Consider the following 20,545-nt stretch of genomic DNA (forward strand, 5'->3'; position numbering starts at 1 on the left):
ATGTTAATCAGGTGAAGTTGTTGTTAACTAAATTTTGCAGGTATAATAAAACTTGAAGATGAAGCTATATTCAGGGTGAAAATCTGCAAAGAGAGGAATTTTGTAAAGGGCAAGGTGAACAGTAATGCCACTTCAGTAGTTCATGCCTGTGCATAGTCAACCTTAGAAAGGCTTTTAAAAAAACAAACAAACAAAAAAAACACTTCACTTTTTTGGCCAGGTGTGGTGGCTCATGCACTTTGGGAGGCCGAAGTGGGCAGACCACCTGAAGTCAGCAGTTCAAGACCAGACTGGCCAACATGATGAAAGTGAAACCCCATCTCTACTGAAAATACAAAAATTAGCTGGGCATGGTGGTCCGCACCTGTAATCCCAGCTACTCACAAGCTGAGGCAGAAGAATCGGTTGAGCCTGGGAGGCAGAGGTTGTGGTGAGCCGCAATCATGCCACTGCTCTCCAGCCTGGACAACAGAGTGAGACTCTATCTCATAAATAAATAAAAATAAAACCTCAGTTTTGAAGGAGAGGTCATAGATTTGGGTTTGGGGATTTATTTAGTGGAACAGTTGTCAGGTATTCATAGAAGGTTGGATTAAGGATGAAACTTTTCATCCTTAGAAACTACAGCAGTCTATTTAATGAATAGCATACTCAAAAATTATGACTTAATATTTTTATTATTTATAAAATTTTATTGCACTAGAACAACTAGTAATCATCATCTATTATGCAGTTTTGACTAAACCCTTTTTCCACAACAGGGACCAGAATTAGGTAAGAAAATTTGAGAAAATGTCAAAATACATCAAAGCTTCCTTTTAAATATGTGTTTTTGGTTTTTGATTATGAAAGTAATACAAAATTAATATAAAATTCAAACATTGTAGTGCAAAAATGAAAACTGTCCATAGCCCCTTTTTGTAGAGATAACAATTCTCCATATGTTATCATTATCATGTATCTGTGGCACTAATTATGATTATTAGTAAATGGATTCATTCTATTTATATTTTTCTTATATCCTACTGTTTAAAAAATATATCTTGTGGTTGACCAAAAAATATCTACCCACTTCCACTCAAAATATCCATGTCAAATCCCTGGAGCCTGTGAATGGTACCTTATTTGGAAAAAAGGGTTTTTGCAGATGTGATTAAGTCAAGGATTTTAAGGTAAGGAGATAATCTTGGACTCTGTGGGTAGGCCCTAACTACCATCCTGTGTATCCGCGTAAGATATTAGGAGATTACACACAGAGGAGAAGACATATGCAAAGGAGGAGGTGAGGTAAAGACGGCGGCAGAGCCTCCGGAAGCTGGGAGAGAGGCATGCAACAGATTACTTCCCAGAGCCTCTGAGTGGAACACAGCCCTACTCACACCTCCATTGCAAACTTCTGGCCTCTGGAACAGAGAGAGAATGTTTCCATTGTTTTAAGCCACTACGGTGGTAGTAATTTGGTGTGGCAGCCCTAGGAAACTAATACAGGCCTCTTTCCATGTTAGTATAGAGAGATCTCATCCATTTTTTGAACCTCCATATAATTTCCCATTATGTAGATATACCATAATTTATTTAGTCACTTATTTAAAGACAGTTGGGTTGTTTTCAGTGTTTGGGCTTTTCAAACACTGTTGTAGGAAATATCCTTGTATGTGTTTATTACTGTGCATGTTTGTTTTTGTAGAATAAATATTTAGAAGTAGAATTGCCAGGTCATTAAGTAGGTACTTCTAGAACTATTGTATTTTGAGTAAATATGACATCTGCCACTTTGATACGAATATTTATGCTACTCTATCATGACTCTGGACCATAAACAAAGTAGATAACTATAGAAACCATCTCATATATATTAACATTTAGAAAATCAACAGTGGAAGTTGTTCCTCTCAACTCAGTGTTCTGAAAAGCCTGAAAGCTCAATATATACTGAGTTGAAAGTATAAATAAGTTGAATATATACTGAGTTGAAAGTAAGAATAAATATCCTCAACAAGTTTTTATATTTTCATTTCTCTAGGAACTGAAAATTTCTGTGACATACCTATTGTTTTCCCACCATGAAACAAGAGCTGTTAAAGAGAAGACAAGAAAAAATAAGAGAAAAAGTTATATTCAAGAACTATTGTCATTTTAGAAAATAAGTCATATATTATTAATGGAGTTTGTTAGTAACAATTATCTTCAGTAATAATTATTCAAAGTTGTAAAGACCAAACCTCTATCGTTTCTTTGTCATGATTTTTCTTCTCATTTTGTCATTCTAACCCCACAACTCTTCAATCTTTCCTCACTCCCAAGTCCATTTTACTGTTGATAATACAAGATGCATTTGGCATCTGTTCTGTTGTTAAAGCCCGCAGGAAAAATTACAAAGCTGTTCTTGCAAATTCATCATTATTGGTAAGAACTGTAATTTACCTCATGGTTATCTCGTCCTTTTTCCACCTCTTACCTGAGCTCCAGGATGACATTGCCTTCCTGGGTGAGGCAGCGTTGCAGCATCTCGTCTCTCCCACCTTAATTTGTAGCGATGTGTTGCATTTGGGTGACAGGCAGTTGTTCGTGCTTGAATAACTCAGGATTTGAATTCTACAGTTTGTGGCATCCATGTAATGCTTAGCAGTAGGTACAGCTGTTAACTATTCGCTTATAAATAATCTTTTTTGCCTCTCAACCTGTCTCCCAGGTAGTGTACCTGTCACCATTAATAACTCTTCAGCCGCTCCCTAGTGATTTGACCTATCAGTTGTCGTTCACAGAAAAGTGGTGCTCTGGCCTGCTATTGAAGCTTATGTAGGTTCTTTCAGCTCCTCAGTCACCCCAGCAGCCATATACTTGTAGGAAGTTGTGTTGGTGGGCTTCACAAGCAGGCAGCTGAACACCTCGTACAGTTTGAGAAAGGTGGCATTATGTTTTGAACAATAGATGATAAGACTCCCATTTAGACCGCAAAACAGTGCCACAGGGGTAGATGGGGGTCTGGGGGAGATAAGATGGGCAGTGAAGATGACCAACAGCAAATAAACTTTCCTGTCTCTTTGATGCTAATTATCTCTTTGCACCTAATTATCATGGCATCATCATCATCCTCTGATGTTTGCAAACTAAGAGTTGATGTGTTTGATCAGGTTAGTGAGTCTGTCATGTATGGCATTCTGCCTGTTTCTGAAGCTTAAGAATGAGAGGCCAGTAGCTATCATGGAGAAGATGTGAACTGCCCCCCAGTCCTTGTCCTTTAGCAGTGTGTCCTTCCTCTGTTTGGACATGTGCTCTCTTGCTTCCTCTCTCTGTTCCTGAAATGTGCTGCTTCCAACCCTTCTCCAGATTAATTCCTACTTGCATTTAGGTCTCAACCTAGCCATCACTTTTCCAGGAAACTGCTACTGCTCTCTCTATTTGGCATTGACTGTACCAACTAAAATGCCCATATGGCAGTTTTCGTTTATTTCCTATTATGCTCTACAATAACTGCTTGTTTACTTGTCTTTTTCTCCTACTGGATTGTAAGTTTTTTGATGGATGGTACATAGTGTTGTTTGCTATATCCACGTTCTGGGAGTGTCATAGAATCTCAATAAATTTATGTTAAGAGAATGAGAATTTATTTTTTATGAACTCACTTTCCATTGACATATCATGGTCATATCAATGGGGAGTTCAGGCAATAAATTATGGCATATATTGTCTACTGTATACTGTACTGGCACCAGGGGTTCAGATAGGAAAACATTTCGATTGCTTTTTACCCTTTTAGTGAGTGACTAATGGACATTTCTTTGTCTGAGGATATGTCTTGGCAGTACAGGATTTCTTCAGACATGGCTCAGGAAATGGCTGAGAGTAAGGTGAATCACAAGGCAAAAAAAAAAAAAAAGCATTAAACTGTGTTGGGAAGTAATCCCAGTGTTGGTGGACACACATTATGTTTTTAAAAATAAATCCTCCAAGGAGGTAAATCAGTTACGCATTATGTTGGTTTGGTTTTCATTTGGAAAGGAATTTACCTTGTAAACGATCTTTGTTATCCTTATCTCACTGGGTGTAAGAATATAGCAAATGATCATGTTTTTAATACCCAGAAAAATGCCATATTCTTTGCCACACAGATGTACACATATGCCACATATACATACATATATGTGTATGTATGTGTTCCTTTATATATAACTAAACACAACAGCGATCTGAAAAGACCAAAAAGAGTAAGAAACTTAGCATTTTAGGGATAACAAGAACAAAAACCCAGGATGAAGCATTTTAGTTTACTTTTATAAGGATAAGGACAGGTTATGTCTGTAGGAACTTATATACAGTATCTAGTAGATAGAATGATAAAATATATTAAGGAGCAAAAAGTATTTAGTCATAAGTTCAAGGATAGACTCTTGATTGTGCTGTATCAAATACACTTTTAAAGTTAAAAGGTATTCTAAAAAGGAATACGTGCCTTTAGTAAAAAAAATATTATATAAAGGACTGTGGTTGAAAGTAAGTCTCATATTGGGGTATAGTTCTAGAAATAGTCTATGCATATAAAACACATATCTTTCTGTGTGTTTGATAAAAATGGTGAAAGGGAATCTAGTGAACACATTATTCTGCACTTTTCATTTTTCACTTAATAATATATCTTGTAAACAACTTCATATCAGCACATAAAGAGCTACCTCATTTTTTTTAACAGCTGCATGGTATGGATGTATCATAATTTATGTGCCTATTCCTTCATACACTGATAGACTAGGTGTTGAAACATATTTTTGATCTTTGGTATTCTGGTTGTTGATAGGGGATAAATGGTAGTACATTGCTTTTATTTGTATTTCTCTTAATGAGTAAGGTTTACCATCCTTTTATGATTATCAGTCATTTCTGTTTCCATTTTTTTTCTGAATGTCTTTTCAGGTTCTTTCTATATTTCTATTGCATTGTAAATCCTTTTCATTTTTAGCACCTTTTTGTATCTAAAGAGAATTAGCCCATAGTATATCTGTATTGTAAATAGTTGTTCATAGTTGGTTTTCAGCTCTTTACCTTGTTTTTGCTTTTGCTTTTCATTTGTTTTTGTTGCATAGTTGGTTTTCTTTTTTTAAGTTTTGTGTGGTTTTATTATCTTTTGATTGACTTTTGATTCTTGAATCTGGCTTAGAAAGAGCTTCAGGTCCTTAAAACAATGTGAACTAGCTAATGTTATCTAGTTATCAATGTTATCTACTAGTATTTTATGTAGTATTTGTATTCAGTGAATTTCAATCTCCCTCCCTCCCCCCATCCCCCGCTCGGGGTCTCTCTCTGTCACCCAGCTGGAGTGCAGTGGCGCTATCACAGCTCACTGCAGCTTTGATCTTTCAGGCTCAAGTGATCCTCCCACCTTAGCCTTCTGAGTGGCTAGGACTGCAGGTGGGTGCCACCACACCCAGCTAATTTTTGTATTTTTTGTAGAGACAGGGTCAAACTATGTTGCCCAGGCTGGTCTTGAACTCCTGGCCTCAAATGATCTTCCTGCCTTGGCCTCCCAAAGTGCCGGGATTGCAGGCGTGAGCCACTGCATCTGGCCTGAATTTCAGTCTTACTGAATAAAATTTTTCAGCCAGGATTGTTATTTTCTTAAGGTAATAAATGTTGTTGTATAGAGCTTATTATTAATAAGATTTTTCATTCATCTGTTTTTTCTTCCACTGTATTGTTATTTTAATGACATTTATTTATACAGAGTGTGTTAAACATGTTCAATAGATTATTATACACAGGAACGTCAGAGTCCTATTTAGCAAGTAGACTAATTTAAGCTCAATATTTTTAGGTATAATCCTGAATGTGTATTTAGAATAAGAAATCACCCCCAAAAAAACAGAAAATGGAAACAGGAATCAAGGAGATTTGGGCCCTTTCCTTCTAAATTTCCTTAGGGAACTTGTCAGAAATGCTTATCTAGAAATCTTGCCTGTTTGCACTCTGGCGTCTCCTTACCACCTAGGATGTTCTCTTACTCTGAAACTCCTAAGGACCTAGGCAACTGAGAGACCTGAGCTGAAGCCCCATTCACTCTCAGGTTAAATCTGGTGTCTACTAGTAGCTCATACTGTACTTCATTACAGTTTCCTCAGTCATTAACACTGGTAGCAGTCAGTTCCAGGACTGACAGTTTCAAAGGGGTCACAGTCAACTCTGTTGCTGTTGGTTTCCTTGTCATTTTATTTACCTTTATTGTCTTTATTATAATTCGCTTCTCTTACCATGCATGGTGTTCTCACTCCAAGTGCTCATTAGGTAGTAAAGAGGAAAAGGTGGAGATTGAAGAAGCAGCTTATTTCACAGCATAATCTCATATAGCGTTGTTTTGTTTTTTGGGTGAAGCTAAAATCTGTTAGAGTTGTAAAATAGAACAGTTATTAAAATATTCTTTTTTGAGATGGAATTGTTGTCTAGGCTGGAGTGCAGTAGCACAATCTCAGCTCACTGCAATCTCTGCCTCCTGGACGATCTCAGTTCACTGCAATCTCTGCCTCCTGGGTTCAAGCGATTCTCCTGCCTCAGCCTCCCAAGTAGCTGGGATTACAGGCGCCTGCCACCACACCTGGCTAATTTTTTGTATTTTTAGTAGAGACAGGGTTTCACCATGTTGGCCAGGCTGGTCTCGAACTATTGACCTAGGGTGATCTGCCCGCCTCGGCCTCCGGTGTTGGGATTATAGGTGTGAGCCACCTTACTGGCCCAAAAGATTCTTTTAATCTTTTTTGTATTTTTTTTCCAGAAAGTTTATATCTTTCTTCTCTTTAGTCATACTTTGAAGAGGGTTTAACAAGATTCACCTTCACAGTTGTTTTTCAAGGCAGCATTAGGACCTGACATTAATTGTTTTTTTTTTTTTTTTTTTTTTTTTTTTTTTGAGACGAGGTCTTGCTCTGTCGCCCAGGCTGGCATGCAGTGGTGTGATCTCGGCTCACTGCAAGCTCTGCCTCCTGGGTTCACGCCATTCTCCTGCCTCAGCCTCCCAAGTAGCTGGGAACACAGGCGCCCACCACCACGCCCGGCTAATTTTTTGTATTTTTAGTAGAGACCAGATTTCACTGTGTTAGCCAGGATGGTCTCCATCTCCTGACCTCATGATCCGCCCGCCTCGGCCTCCCAAAGTGCTGGGATTACAGGTTCACACCTGGCCACCGTGCCTGGCCAGTTGTTTTATTTTAAAAACCCTTTCCATGTTATATTTGTGAACAGAGCCATTTTCATTGTTACCGCTTTGAAAACACACAAATAGACACTGAAACTCGATACCTGTGTTTTCTCTCACCAGTTCTGCTTCCATGTTTCATTTTCACTGTTCTCAGTCTTCTGATTGAGTGAATAATTAAATGATGACCTGAGAGATTGGTGGGAGTGAACTCTTGGAGCATCCAGCTTTCTTTATGGGGCTTAGACTGGCTTTTCTTTCCCATCATGGTTTTAGGCTTGATAGATGACTTTATACTTTTCTGGACAGCTAGGGGTTAAAACAGAGTGGTGGTTTTGATTTTTGGCATTTTTCAGCCGCTCCTCGGGAGAATATAAAGTGCCTGTGGAGCAGGTCCAAATCGGTGGATGTTTAAGAGAAGGGGGAAAAAATAGCTGCAGAACATTCTTCTGTGACTTAGTTGCCTTCTGTTGCATCAAATGGATGGAAAGGGGGAATAAGTGTTGTGCTTTATAGTTTTTAACATTAAAACTCTTTAAAAAAGCTTCAAACCTTAAAAAACATGAAATGACCTTCAGGCTTCTTGGCTCCCACTGTTCAGGTTATCAAGTCTCGGTCACACCCTCCCCCATCCCTGTAAAAAATCTAAAGAGAAGTGTGAAAAGCATCAGAAAGTCTCCTTTTGCCAGTTCAGCCTTTTAGTCGCTTGCCAGCACCTTCATCTCTTCATATGTCTCTAGCTAAGGTCTTACATGGAACAAAAACCCGAAAGCAATGGAGACCAGATGCCGGTATTTCTTCTCTGTCACTTGGCTGCTGAGCAGATGGAATTTATATCAATCGGGCATGCTAGGAGGAAGAGGCCGTGGCAGCCAACATGTGGAACTGGGGCTGAGTGACATTTCTGCTAATGTTTTGTCCTTGTAGAACATTATGCTTCCTCTTTGCTTATGAGCTGTGGTTTTCCTGACTCAGACTAGGTTCCAGCTCCAGCTGGAATGGCTGTCGCTCTTCCCCTCTCCTCCTGCCCCCCTTCTCAGGGAGTGCTGGGAGCTAAGGAGGAGTAGTGGGGCCTGCACAATGGAGCTCTTTATTAAAATACCTGACATCTGCATGCAATGCACCAAAATCATCTCAGCTCAAGCAGAGGAATGTGCTGGGCATTACTAGTCACTTTTTGTCTGGTGCTCTTTGCTTGTTTGATTTATATAATGAGTGAGTGCCTCTGGCAAAAGAGGATGTTGAGCGTATTATTGGAGGAAGGGAACTTTTTAATTTTTTCCAAGAACATTGTCACAGACAGGCCTAATACTCATACAAAAATATGAGTATTTAAAAACGGTTGCAGCTATCCCGTGGATTTCTTGCTGTGGCTTAAAAAATGTTACACCCCCCTCCGCTCCATTTAAGGTAAAATCAGAACTCAAAAATCCAATTTAACGTGATATGGAGTTTTAATGGTGGTGACTACTGTTAGTAGGAAGTAGCACTTTTAAGGAATCTCATGTTACAAAGAATCTCTGGAAGGAAAACGTAAAATGCATGTCAAAAAACCATAAAGGCACACACATAAAAAGAATTATTCGTGAGTCTTTAATTCTCATCCCCTCCCTCAGAAGAGTACATTACTCTTTTCATACTGCAAGAAATAGGTATATGTGCACAAATTATATTTTCTTCTCTAATGATGTTAAACCATTTACATTTTACCTATTTATGGCAAGTATATGACAAATACTGCCATGCTAACACGTTATTTCATAAAGCACTGAAGTGTCATGACATTGCTGCTCACATTGCAAAATCAGCAACGTTGTCCCCATTCCCACTTAGTCAGGCCTTTTATTTCTGGTGGAAATTTAACTTAAGATTTTGGTTGGGTTGTGGGTAGATTCGGAGCACCAGGCAGGGGAGGTAGAGGGAGACAGAACTTCCACTATTTTTGTTCCTTTCTTTTGAAAAGCAGCTTCTGGCAGACCTTTCCTGGTCTCTCCCAAATATGTCAGCCATATCTGTCATATCTTGAGTCTTCTAGAAAAGTCCCAGGGCAGGCTAGCCATTCTTTATCTTTTTTTTTTTTTTGAGAAGGAGTCTCGCTCTTTCACCCAGGCTGGAGTGCAGTGGCGCGATCTCGGCTCACTGCAGGCTCTGCCCCCCCGGGTTCACGCCATTCTCCTGCCTCAGCCTCCCGAGTAGCTGGGACTACAGGCGCCCGCCACCTCGCCCGGCTAATTTTTTGTATTTTTAGTAGAGACCGGGTTTCACCGTGTTAGCCAGGATGGTCTCGATCTCCTGACCTCGTGATCCGCCAGCCTCAGCCTCCCAAAGTGCTGGGATTACAGGCGTGAGCCACTGCGCCCAGCCCTTTATCTTTAAGAAACCTAAATTCTGTCTCTTTATCACTTTTTTTTAGTGATTCTCCTGTCTGATGTATGTTCCTCTTATATCTTGCTCCATGGTGTGGGGATGGCCCCACAGTTCCCTTGGGATTGAAGTAAACCCATGTAAATTGATTAGAAGCTGGAGTGAAATACTAATATTGGTATGTCTGGAGAAAGACCCAAGTCAGTCATTCTTGGAGGAAATTCTTCAAAATTGCCTTGGATTTCTGTTTTTGCTATTTTTTTTTAACCTATGCTTGTGCCATACCGAAGACAGGATTTCTTATTTATAAAGTCATTCAAGTGGCCTGATATAAGAAACCTATAGTAACACAGCATATATGCCCATAGCTTATGCAGGTACAGTGGAATCTGGAATCACAAAGTACAGTTACTCCTCACTGTGTGAACTTGAGCTCTCTGTACTCAGGAATGAAATAGATTCAGATAAATTACTTAGATTGGGCTGTTGGGATGAAAGGAGTCTCCCTTGGTCTACACTCTTCTTATGTGCTGTTCAGAGAGTGTCCTATCTCTTGCTCTCCAACTCTTGCTATCTATGCTATCATTATCTAAACGCAGGAAGAAGACAGATTTACATAGTGAAAAATGTCTTTGCATGCAACTACCTGCAGTATTGCAGAGGAATAGGAATCTCATGCTCTCCATTCAGATTGTTCTTACACCAGTTCCTTTCCTTCTTGATTTTGTACTTAACCATTCCTGCTTTTCTTTTTGAATCTTTGGCTTCTTTCTTGTTCAAGGTTTTCTCCCTCGCTTCGCTCTCTTTCCCTCAAAATCACTCACATAATGAAGCACTGACCTTTAATGTTTCCTTTTCTGTGACCCTTATGACAAGAATGCTTCAAGCTGGAAGAGCCCAAGTGTCGGGTTGGTGTTCAGCAGTGTGAAATGATTGTTTTACTCTTGCCTGAGAGTCCCATCAAGAAGCATGGGAAAGTTTTCCTCGTAGGCCTCCTGGAACTACTGTGCATGTGCATTTAGCTGGAAGAGAAGGGAGCAGACATCATCCTGCAGAAGTCAGATTATGGTAGCCAAAATGTGTCAGTATCTGCCCATTAGAGTTTCTCAAGAAGGATTCTTAAAGATAATTTGATTTGGTCTTTGGATTCTGGGCCTTGCCATGTTTGGTCCCAGGAACTATGGCACTGGTCCCTGCCAATGTCTGTTGACTGTCTCGTGGGTATGGTCATCTGTCCTCCACTGGGACATAGCTCCTTTACTTCCACTTGGAAGGAGGCCAAACAGAGTCTTTGGTATTGTGTCAAAGTCTAATTCTTTCTCTTGCCAGCTATATGACTTGAGCAAATTACTTAACCTCCGTGAACCTCACTTTTCTCTTCTGTGAAATAGAAATGATAATGTCTACCTTACAGGGTTGCGGAAAAAAGTGGAGAAAATGGTAGTTAACTGCCTAGTACCTAATGAGAACTCCACAAGTAGCAGCTATTTTTGTTGTCATTGTCTGCTAACAGCATGGCAGCCTTGGACAGCCTTTCCATCTAACCTCATGTTTCACTTGGTCAGCAGCATCCGCAGGTCTAACTAGAGTGTGCTGCCTTTGAAGTCCACCCACTGCCATTAGGGCTCTTTCACCACTACAAAACGAGAAACTCTCCCAGAAGTGAGGGTTGTCTCTACCTGTCCAAAGGAACACATCTCTACATCCTAAGAGATTATCTCCTAAATCTGCTAAGGTTGATTTGAGAGAAAAGCTCCAATTCCTATCTTTTGGGACTTTACATTAGAATTTTCAGAATCCTTGTCTCTGGCCCTTGATCCCTTCAACTAGGGCTATGCCTCTTTCCAGCTCTAGACAAAATTTCTTCTGGAAGAATCACCCCGTCATACCTATCCCTCCCCTCTATTGCTCATGGAATGCACTGGGATTTATCATGCAAATGAAGGTCATACCTCCCAGAGACACAGTCCCTAGACACTACTCTGGGTTACATTTTAATGACAGCTGAGAAGGTAGAGCTGGTAAAGGAGGCATTCATCCCTGTTTAAAAGAAAACGAAGCACAGTGCTTACCTCTGTCTTTTTCTTAAAATTAATCTGACAATTCTGGCAAGCACACCTTCGCTTCTCAGCATAAAGACATGCTGATAACACACTTGCTTTTTGTTTGTTTGACTCACCAAACTATATGATAAAGACTTTTGTTTTCTGATTTTATTAAAATATGACTTCAGGGCCAGGCTCAGTGGCTCACGCCTGTAATCCCTGCACTTGAGAAGGCCAAGGCAGGCGGATTGCCTGAGGTCAGGAGATTGAGACCAGCCTGACCAACATGATGAAACCCCATCTCTACCAAAAATACAAACATTAGCTGGGCATGGTGGCAGGCACCTGTAGTCCCAGCTACTCAGGAGGCTGAGGCAGGAGAATCACTTGAACCCTGGAGGCAGAGGTTGCAGTGAGCCAAGATGGTGCTACAGAGCAAGACTCCGTCTCAAAAAAAAAAATACATATGTATATATATGACTTTTGCACCTTTATGTCCCAAATCTCATGTAACAGAGACTTTAATATAATCTGATTAATAATAGTAAGGTGGGGGCATTTGCCCTTTATACCTAAAAGGCATGTTTTCTATTTTTATTTTATTATTATTATTTTTAAAGACGTGTTTTCGCCCTATTACACAGGCTGGAGTGCAGTGGAGTACCCAATACAGCCTTGACCTCCTGGGTTTATGCAGTCCTCCCACCTCAGCCTACTGAGTAGCTGGGACCACAGGTGCACACCGCCATGCCCAGCTAATTTTGTATTTTTTATGTTTAATAGAGACAGGATCTTCCTGTGTTGCCCAGGCTGGTCTTGAACTGCTAGGCTAAGTGATCCTCCTGCCTTGGCCTCCCAAAGTACTAGGATTACATCCATGAGCAACCACGTTCAGCCATATTTTTAAATTTAGTTTTCATTATAATATTTTTATAAATAATTCAAGCTACACCGCAGTATATATAATAGAAAATGAATACACACATCTCTTCTCCCTTCTTTCCAGATTTCACTCTCAAGATGCAACTGGTAGGCCCAATAACCAGTCTGTGTTCCTTCCAGACCAGTAAGTTTTAAAGGATTTGGTAGAAACCCTGGCATGAGATATTTGTGCCAAGTGCCATTTTGGATTGGTTTACACATCTGAAGTGTGGCTGAGAATTCTGCAATTATCTAATTTATTAATCGTCTTAGAAAACTTAGGACCCTATGACTTGTCCACCCTGCTTTAGAAATAAAAATGTATATGGTTACATCGAACCTACAATTTACTGTGTTTATATAAACACCCCAGGCATATTTCCTTTCAAAAATGAAATGAATGACATGATTTTTTTGTCTCCTTTAAGCTTTGGAGGAAGGAAGTAAACTAATGAACTTTACGCTCTTGTAAATGTAATGCTTTGCATCATAGGACACCAGGTCAGATTTGTACATTTACTTAAGTTTGTGTGTACTTGTGTACGTGTGTGTGTGTTTGCAATTAATTTGTCAGGTAAATTCCAGCATATAGGAATTATCCTCCCACTGCCCCTTCTTTCTGGGCAAGCAATACTGTTTAAAACACATACTCATGATCAGAATTGGGCTAAAGTATTTTGTAGAGCTTTATTTATTTAATGAGATACCACGAAAGCCTTAATACTGTAAGGCAAATATTGCAGTGAATGCCAGTATTTCAGTATATAGTAGCATATCCTTGCCTTTCATTTTGTTAAGATTGACTGACATTTGATTGTCTTGCCTATGTTAAAAAAGGAAAGAAATTACCTTATAGGGATATGCAAGCTCCTGAGGTTTCTCAGCTGTGAGCCCAGCCAAGTTGCCCTCCTCCAACTGGCTACTTCCCTCCTTAACACACAGAACCTTATACACAACAGTAAATAACCCTCAATAAATTTGAGTCTTATCTCAATCTAAAGACACCACCATCATTATGGGGGAATGTTGTTAGTCTGCAAAACCTCAGTCAGTTTAGAACAACACAGCAGTATCCAAACTTCTTGGCTTCGTCTGGATATTGTTACTGCAAGTGTTGGTGCTGCATTCCTGGATGCCGTTTACAGAGTGATTTCTTAAACATTGGTTGTGTCACAGTGCAACTGACCAGTTTAAAGCCTTTTGCTATTTTGCTCACAATCAAAGAAACCAGAAACATCCAATTAACATTTACCTCATTTAGAATTAGAATCACCTGACTATTTTACTACATTTGGAATAAGTATGAGATGCTTTTAATATGACAAATTTTAAAACTATCTAGATTAAAACACCTTTTTATTCACTTTTTTATTAAGATAAAACTATAAATTAATAATTAGTCTCCTATTAGTCTTAAGAGATTTTTCAAATGATTTTGGATTTTAAGATTAAAAAAGAAAAAAAAAGCACACATTTAACTGGGTTTGTTTTGTGTGCTTGTTTGTATATTTAGACTGTGTGTACTAGAAAGAACCCACTTTGGGATGGAAATAAAGACTCTTTGAGTTCTCACCCCGTATTCAGGGGGTTTCTGGGTACCTATGTATGTAATTTGGACATTGATGATACATAAGTAATATTTATCTCAGTTGGTATCAGAAGGTCTCATGAGTTTTCTTGAGAACTGCATAACTGTTATCCGTTGTAAACTCGCTTCTTTGGGTTAGTGTGGTTAGATTTTTTTTTTTTTAAGTTTCCGCATAATCATTGGGGAATCTTAGCATTTAACTTGCAAACGCATCTCACAGTTCTGATACCTGACACGGCATCACAAGAACATTATCTACACCAGCCCCGTCTTGGTAGGATTGAAAAAAAATACAAGAACAACAAAAAGAAAATGCATGTTAATGTGGCTGAATATTCATTAGAACCCTGTGGCCTGGGGCTGGAAGCACAGTTAGGCTGTGTGTTTACCAGGCCACCCGAAAGGCAAGAGGGCATAAGGCACTTAGAAACAGTGGCTCAGCTCAAGCAGTGTTGTCTTTGAAAAGTTTTCATTTTCCCTTGAATCAGCTACAGTCTCTTACTTAAGGTCACTGCAGTTTGCAATCTTTGGCAGAAGACTTCTTCCTTTTTTGGTAGTGGCAGTCTGACTTTTTTTTTTCCCTTTTGGAAGTGTTTTCCTCTCAAACTACCATTATCTTCCAAACCTGTTTCATGTTATCATTGTCAGATGCCTCTTTTCTGAATTTCTTAGAACAAAATGCAATGAGATGGATGTATATATATATATCTTTTTTTTTTAGCATGGAATTGAAAGTCATATGGTTATGATTTGAGAATGTCAAGCTTGATTTTTTTTTTCAGTTTTTTTTTTAAATTTTTTTTTTTTTTATTTAAATCTTACCTTTTTCTCTGGGCAGTGAACTCGCTGCAGAGACATCAAAGAGAATGTGTACTGGATCAAGGTGATTTTTTTTTGACCACATCATTGCCAGCTGTGGTGTTTATGATTAGAGACAGACGTTGCAGACACCTCCGAGTCCTCACTAAGCGTCAGATCTTTAACGGGATCCATCCCAACTGAGTGACACTAAACAGACAGCCAGAGGGGAGTTGGTGGAATAGAACAGGGAAGAGGGTGGGTGAGGGTGAGGGAGGCTTTGGTGCCGGGTGCATTCACCAGCCAAGCTCCGCTAGTGCCAGGCTGCAGGCTGCCCAGAGGCCCCATAGCATTCCTTTCAGCACAGCTTTCATTAGCCAAGGGGAAGACTAGAGCCCAGCAAACACAGTCATTGATCCTCTTCTCACTGGGCGCAGGGATGCAGTGTTCAGGTCACAGCCCAGTCGGCTTTGAAGCAGCTCCATTTCAGACACTGACAGCCACAGACTATTGGCTTCTTGGAGCTGACATGATTCCCTCTCGGATCTCCACGCTCTGCTCCATGCAGCTAATGATGTTGAATTCCCTCTGGATGTTGCTTCCACTTGCAATATTAACAGTTGTTCAGTGGTCCTATTGATGCAAGAATTATGTAAATAGCCAACAGTGCTGATAGCTGTGCATTAAAGGGAATTCTCTTTCCTCTCTTCTGTTCCCTTCTGGGTCAGTGTAACTGCCAGACAGTTTTGCCAGTTCCAGAAACCAGAATATGTATCTGGAATCAGTAATCAATGTGGTGGTTTGGAGTTCAATACTTGGGAGTTTTTAAAATCAAGATGATCTGCTTATCCAGCGATTGCCATTAGCAATGAAGAAAGAAATGGTTTTTTGACAACTACTTATTTCTCTCTCCATGTGAAAGTGTTTGTTTGTTTGTTTGTTTTTCAATTTTGTCATCATCGAGACGTGGATCCCTTGCTAACAACAGTTCCTGGTGACTATAGAAATTAAGACTCCTTAGAAGAAAAATGTTATTATTACAATTCAAAAAAGAAACAAATGTGCTCACCTGTTGGTGGGAGGACAACTGAAATTTGCATGTCAGCTGTAAACATCTGAAAGATAAATAAGAGAGGAAAGAAAGTTTATGATACAGATAACAGATTGCTAGTACACAGCTGCTTTTTCAGAACCTCTCCTTTATTACTAGTATTTTTCCCCCCTTTTTAAAAAAAAGTCTAAACAATTAGATGTCAGCATTGGGTGAAAAACACATAACAAAAAGTTCTGGCTTTTGCTCATCATTCTGATCTTCCTGCTCTGCATACTGAAGCCCCACTTCCTTTCGTTGTCCTCCCAATGGAATTTCAGCCACTCAGACCAGTCAGGGGTGTGTTGGCAGCTATCCTTTTTGAATGGTAGAGAGTACATTTGTTCTTTGCACAGAAGGAACATGAAAATTTGGTTTGAAACCTAGTAACTCTCAGGCTGCATGGTCTGGAGACAATAGAATTATTTCATCCCTTGAAACCAGACGAATCTTGAGTAATCAGGTGAACCTGCCTTGCTGACTGGTGGTGCTTCACTGAAGGGTTGGACCAGGGTGTGGAAAGGACTTTGGTGGTTCAAATTTCCACTGGAAAACTGTGACATCCTGCCATCTCAGAGAAGAAAGTGGCAGGAGATGTCCACACGTATAGGTGGTTCCTGCTTACCTGGCTAATAATATTCTTGCTAATATTTTTGAAAAGGAATTAGTTTTGGACCTTCACGGAAGCTATCATTTAATCTCATCAGGCATAAACACGAGTGTAGGGTGGAATAACAGCCTAATGTTTTGAACCCCATGAATTTGCTAATCCATAGGAAGTTCCGTTAAGAAGCTCCCTAGTTCATCATTCATAGTATTTCACCTGTAGCTCTAATCCCCAGGCCCATGACTGCCCTTCCCTCTTCTGAGTTGTGTGTCAGTCTTCAACCTACAGTCCTTCCCAACTATGGACTCATGTACAGCTCTGAATGAAACTAGCATCTTTCAAAGAACAGTCTAGTTTTCTTCCTGGTCCTGTACCCCTTTGTGTTTCATTGTACTAGAGAAATTTCTTATTTATTAAGAACCTTTTCGGCCGGGCCCGGTAGCTCACACCTGTAATCCCAGCACTTTGGGAGGCCAAGGTGGGAGGATCACGAGGTCAGAAGATTGAGACCATCCTGGCTAACATGGTGAATCCCCGTCTCTACTAAAAATACAAAAAATTAGCCGGGCATGGTGGCAGGCACCTGTAGCCCCAGGTACTCAGGAGGCTGAGGCAGGAGAATGATGTGAACCCAGGAGGCAGAGCTTGCAGTGAGCCGAGATCATGCCACTGCACTCCAGCCTGGGCGACAGAGCGAGACTCCGTCTCAAAAAAAAAAAAAGAACCTTTTTTCATGTCTTAGACCCATGTCTTCATAAAAGCTATTTATTTACTTTAATAAAGTTTTCACATTTTGAGGGGAAAATAATAATAAATAATATTCCATACCTTTCATTTGCATAAACACTTTATTTCATTATTATGTTTTTCTTTTCTTTTTTTTTTTTTTTATTTCATTTGAGACAGAGTCTCATTCTGTCACCCAGGCTGGAGTGCACTGGTGTGATCTCAGCTCACTGCAACCTCCGCGGGTTCAAGCGATTCTCATGTCTCAGTCTCCCAAGTAGCTGGGATTACAAACATGCGCCAAAACACCCAGCTAATTTTTCTGTTTTTAGTGGAGATGGGTTTCACCATGTTGGCCAGGCTGGTCTCGAAATCCTGGCCTCAAGTGATCTGCCTGCCTCAGCCTCCCAAAGTGCTTGGATTTCAGGCATGAGCCACCACGCCCAGCCACATCTCATTATTTTTTAAAAGTTTATTTTGTATGAAGAAAGTTATGCTTTATGCCAGTGCTACGCTTCTCCAGGAAAACAACTAATTGATGTTTGAGATGATTGTTTTATTTGATGAAAAATTATACTTTTATATCAAAAAGATTCTTACTAGTTTTTTATAGAATCCCCTTAAAACATCAAAGTTTTATAGTGTACATGAAAGATGTGTTTGTCCACATACTAACCTCGCAAATAAATGTATAAAGTAAAACAACAAAGTAGTTTTATTGGATGTGCCTTTGTCATCATACGACAAGTTAGTTCAGTTGGTTGTTTATTTAATTACATCGTGCTCAGGTTCTATTTGTGTGTGTGTGTGTGTGTGTGTGTGTGCGCGTGCATGCGTGTGTTACCTTTATTGGTCTTCAGGACTGCTCTGTGTCAGCATTATCCCATTTTACAGGTTATGCCACGGAGGCAGAAACAGGCTCTCATTAGTTTGATTGTGAGTTATTGGCTTGAGGATTATTATGACTCATGATATTTTAGTGTCCTCAGTAACAATAACTTTTTAAATTGCTCAGAATTTTATTTACCACATGTTGAAATAGCATGATTTTTAAAAGTACTCAGTCCTTCTATTTGAAAGAATAGAATAATTTCATCTGTAATTTGATGATCAAACACCCTTTTAAGGATTTCATTTCCTCATCACTTCAAGGAAATAAAAAATACTAATATTGAGGAGGGTAATGCTTGTGAAGCTTTCTTCAAATTATAAGATGTTTGTGTGTATTCATATGTGTATACAATAGATTAATAGGTAAAATAGATCAATAGATTAATTGCTTGATTCAAACAAATAAAAGTAGGTTTCACATAAATTTTTGATTCTGTTGTATATATTTGCATTAGTATTATAAGTATCATAATGAGATTTTTACGGAGAGCACTTCTGATGGAATTTTAAATGAATGTTTTAATGTATTATTGGCTGGCACAGACACACCAGTACACAAATCCTTTAGTGTGATGGCCTTGTACTTGTTTTGGTGAAATAGTATTACTTCTATGATGCAGGAAAAAATGCCTTTGCTTACTTTATCGGCAAAAGGTCTTGATTCTTCTGCCCCTAGAGTTAGGTTAAGAGTATATTTATTAGCCAGGTGCAGTGTGTCTCAACGCCTGTAATCTCAGCACTTTGGGAGGCTGAGACCCACAGATTCCTTGAGCTCAGAAGTTCGAGACCTGCCTGGGCAACACGGCTAAACCCCATCTCTACAAAAAATGCAAAAATTAGCCAGGCATGGTGGCTTACACCTATAGTCCTAGCTACTTGGGAGAATGAGGTAGGAGGATCACTTGAGCCTGGGAGGTTGAGACTGCAGTGAGCTATGTTTGAGCCACTGCAGTCCAGCCTGGGTGACAAAGCAAGATCCTGCCTCAAAAAATAAATAAATAAATAAATTTATTGCCAGGCATGGTGGCTCATGCCTGTGATCCCAGTGCTTTGGGAAAATGAGGTGGGACAATCCCTTGAGTCCAGAAGTTCAAGACCAGCCTGGGTAACATAGCAAGACCCTTTGTTTACAAAAAATTTAAAAACCAGCCAGACATGGTGTCAGGTGCTTGTAGTCTCACCTACTCAGGAGGCTGAGATGGAAGGATCCTATGAGCTCAGGAGTTTGAGGCTGTAGTGAGGTATAATCACACCACTGCACTCCAGCCTGGGTGACAGAACAAGACCTGTTTCTTAAAAAAAAAAAAAGTTTAGTGATCTCCATTAGCTTGTCTGAGAAAGCTTTCATATTAAACAAAAGCTAAGTGGCTATTAGTTCCAAGTTTTGCCTATCCTTCTCTCTGCCTTTTGTGGAACAAATGTGTGTTTCCTGACAGCCTTCAGGTATACGTGTAGGTCTGAAAAAGTATTTCAATGAGAATTGCATATTGAGATCATCTGGAAGGAAATGTAACTTTTTGCCCATGTAAAATCTCGCAATCGTTACTCAGATTAAAGACAAAGTGAAGCCAGCTAGCTCAGTTAAATTTTCAGTTCCCTCACTTTGTCACCAAATACCACCCTGGCAGTGAATCACCTGAGAATTTCATCCATCACTCATTGATAAAATTTGATAACATTTGTAGGTCAATTTATTCCCCTGGAATTTCCTCTACACCTTCCCTATCCTGTAATGTGCCATAGTTTGAGGAAGAGAAAATGATTCAAAAATCTGTAAAGGCTTATCTATTGATTTCTGACCTAGGAAAAAGAAATTAACCAAGGTTTAGATCTTGTATTTGAAGAGCTGGTGCAAATATGTACAGCATGTAGCTATGTCAGGACTCGGTGAATTTCCCTGACTTTGTAGATTGTACACCAGATGTAAGGGTAAGTGAAAGAAGAAAGAGTATGTGAAAGGAGGTCAGATACCTCTGTGCTTCCTGCCTTTTTATATCCTAATTGTATTACAGAGGGGTGTTAAGTGCATCTCCTTGCTTTCTTTTCATGACCAAGTAGGAGACTTTCCTTTTGGTAGCTATTGTGCACCCCTAGGAAAATCAGCAACTCGGCAGAAAGGAAACCAGGATGCAGGCTTAGCAGGAGGCTGTCCACCCAGTGAGGAAGTTGGACATTCTCTCTTTTGTAGAGATGATTGATGATCTGTGGAAAAAGAACAGTGGGCACTGAGGCCAGCTTCTCTAAGACAGCTTGAGTGAATGTGTGGCTAGTGCTTCCTTGATTAACAGAGGTCTCCCTGACCGTGGCAATGTGTTATGACTCATAGCCTTGCAGG

The 20,545-nt window shown here is 39.7% G+C and overlaps 1 protein-coding gene and 1 long non-coding RNA gene across 6 annotated transcripts in view; one reads left to right on the forward strand and one right to left on the reverse strand.

The window, feature by feature from the left end:
- Window positions 1-20,545, forward strand: part of BNC2 (basonuclin zinc finger protein 2) — a 456,779-nt gene that overhangs the window by 344,421 nt on the left and 91,813 nt on the right. The window lies entirely within an intron of this gene.
- Window positions 15,027-19,501, reverse strand: LOC134731360 (uncharacterized). The gene is made up of 3 exons (XR_010113577.1): window positions 19,392-19,501; window positions 15,966-16,011; window positions 15,027-15,529 (listed from the first exon to the last, which is right to left on the reverse strand). It is a non-coding gene; the product is annotated as an uncharacterized lncRNA (long non-coding RNA).

This window comes from Symphalangus syndactylus, chromosome 9 (genome assembly GCF_028878055.3).
Source record: "Symphalangus syndactylus isolate Jambi chromosome 9, NHGRI_mSymSyn1-v2.1_pri, whole genome shotgun sequence".
Classification (NCBI taxonomy): domain Eukaryota; kingdom Metazoa; phylum Chordata; class Mammalia; order Primates; family Hylobatidae; genus Symphalangus; species Symphalangus syndactylus.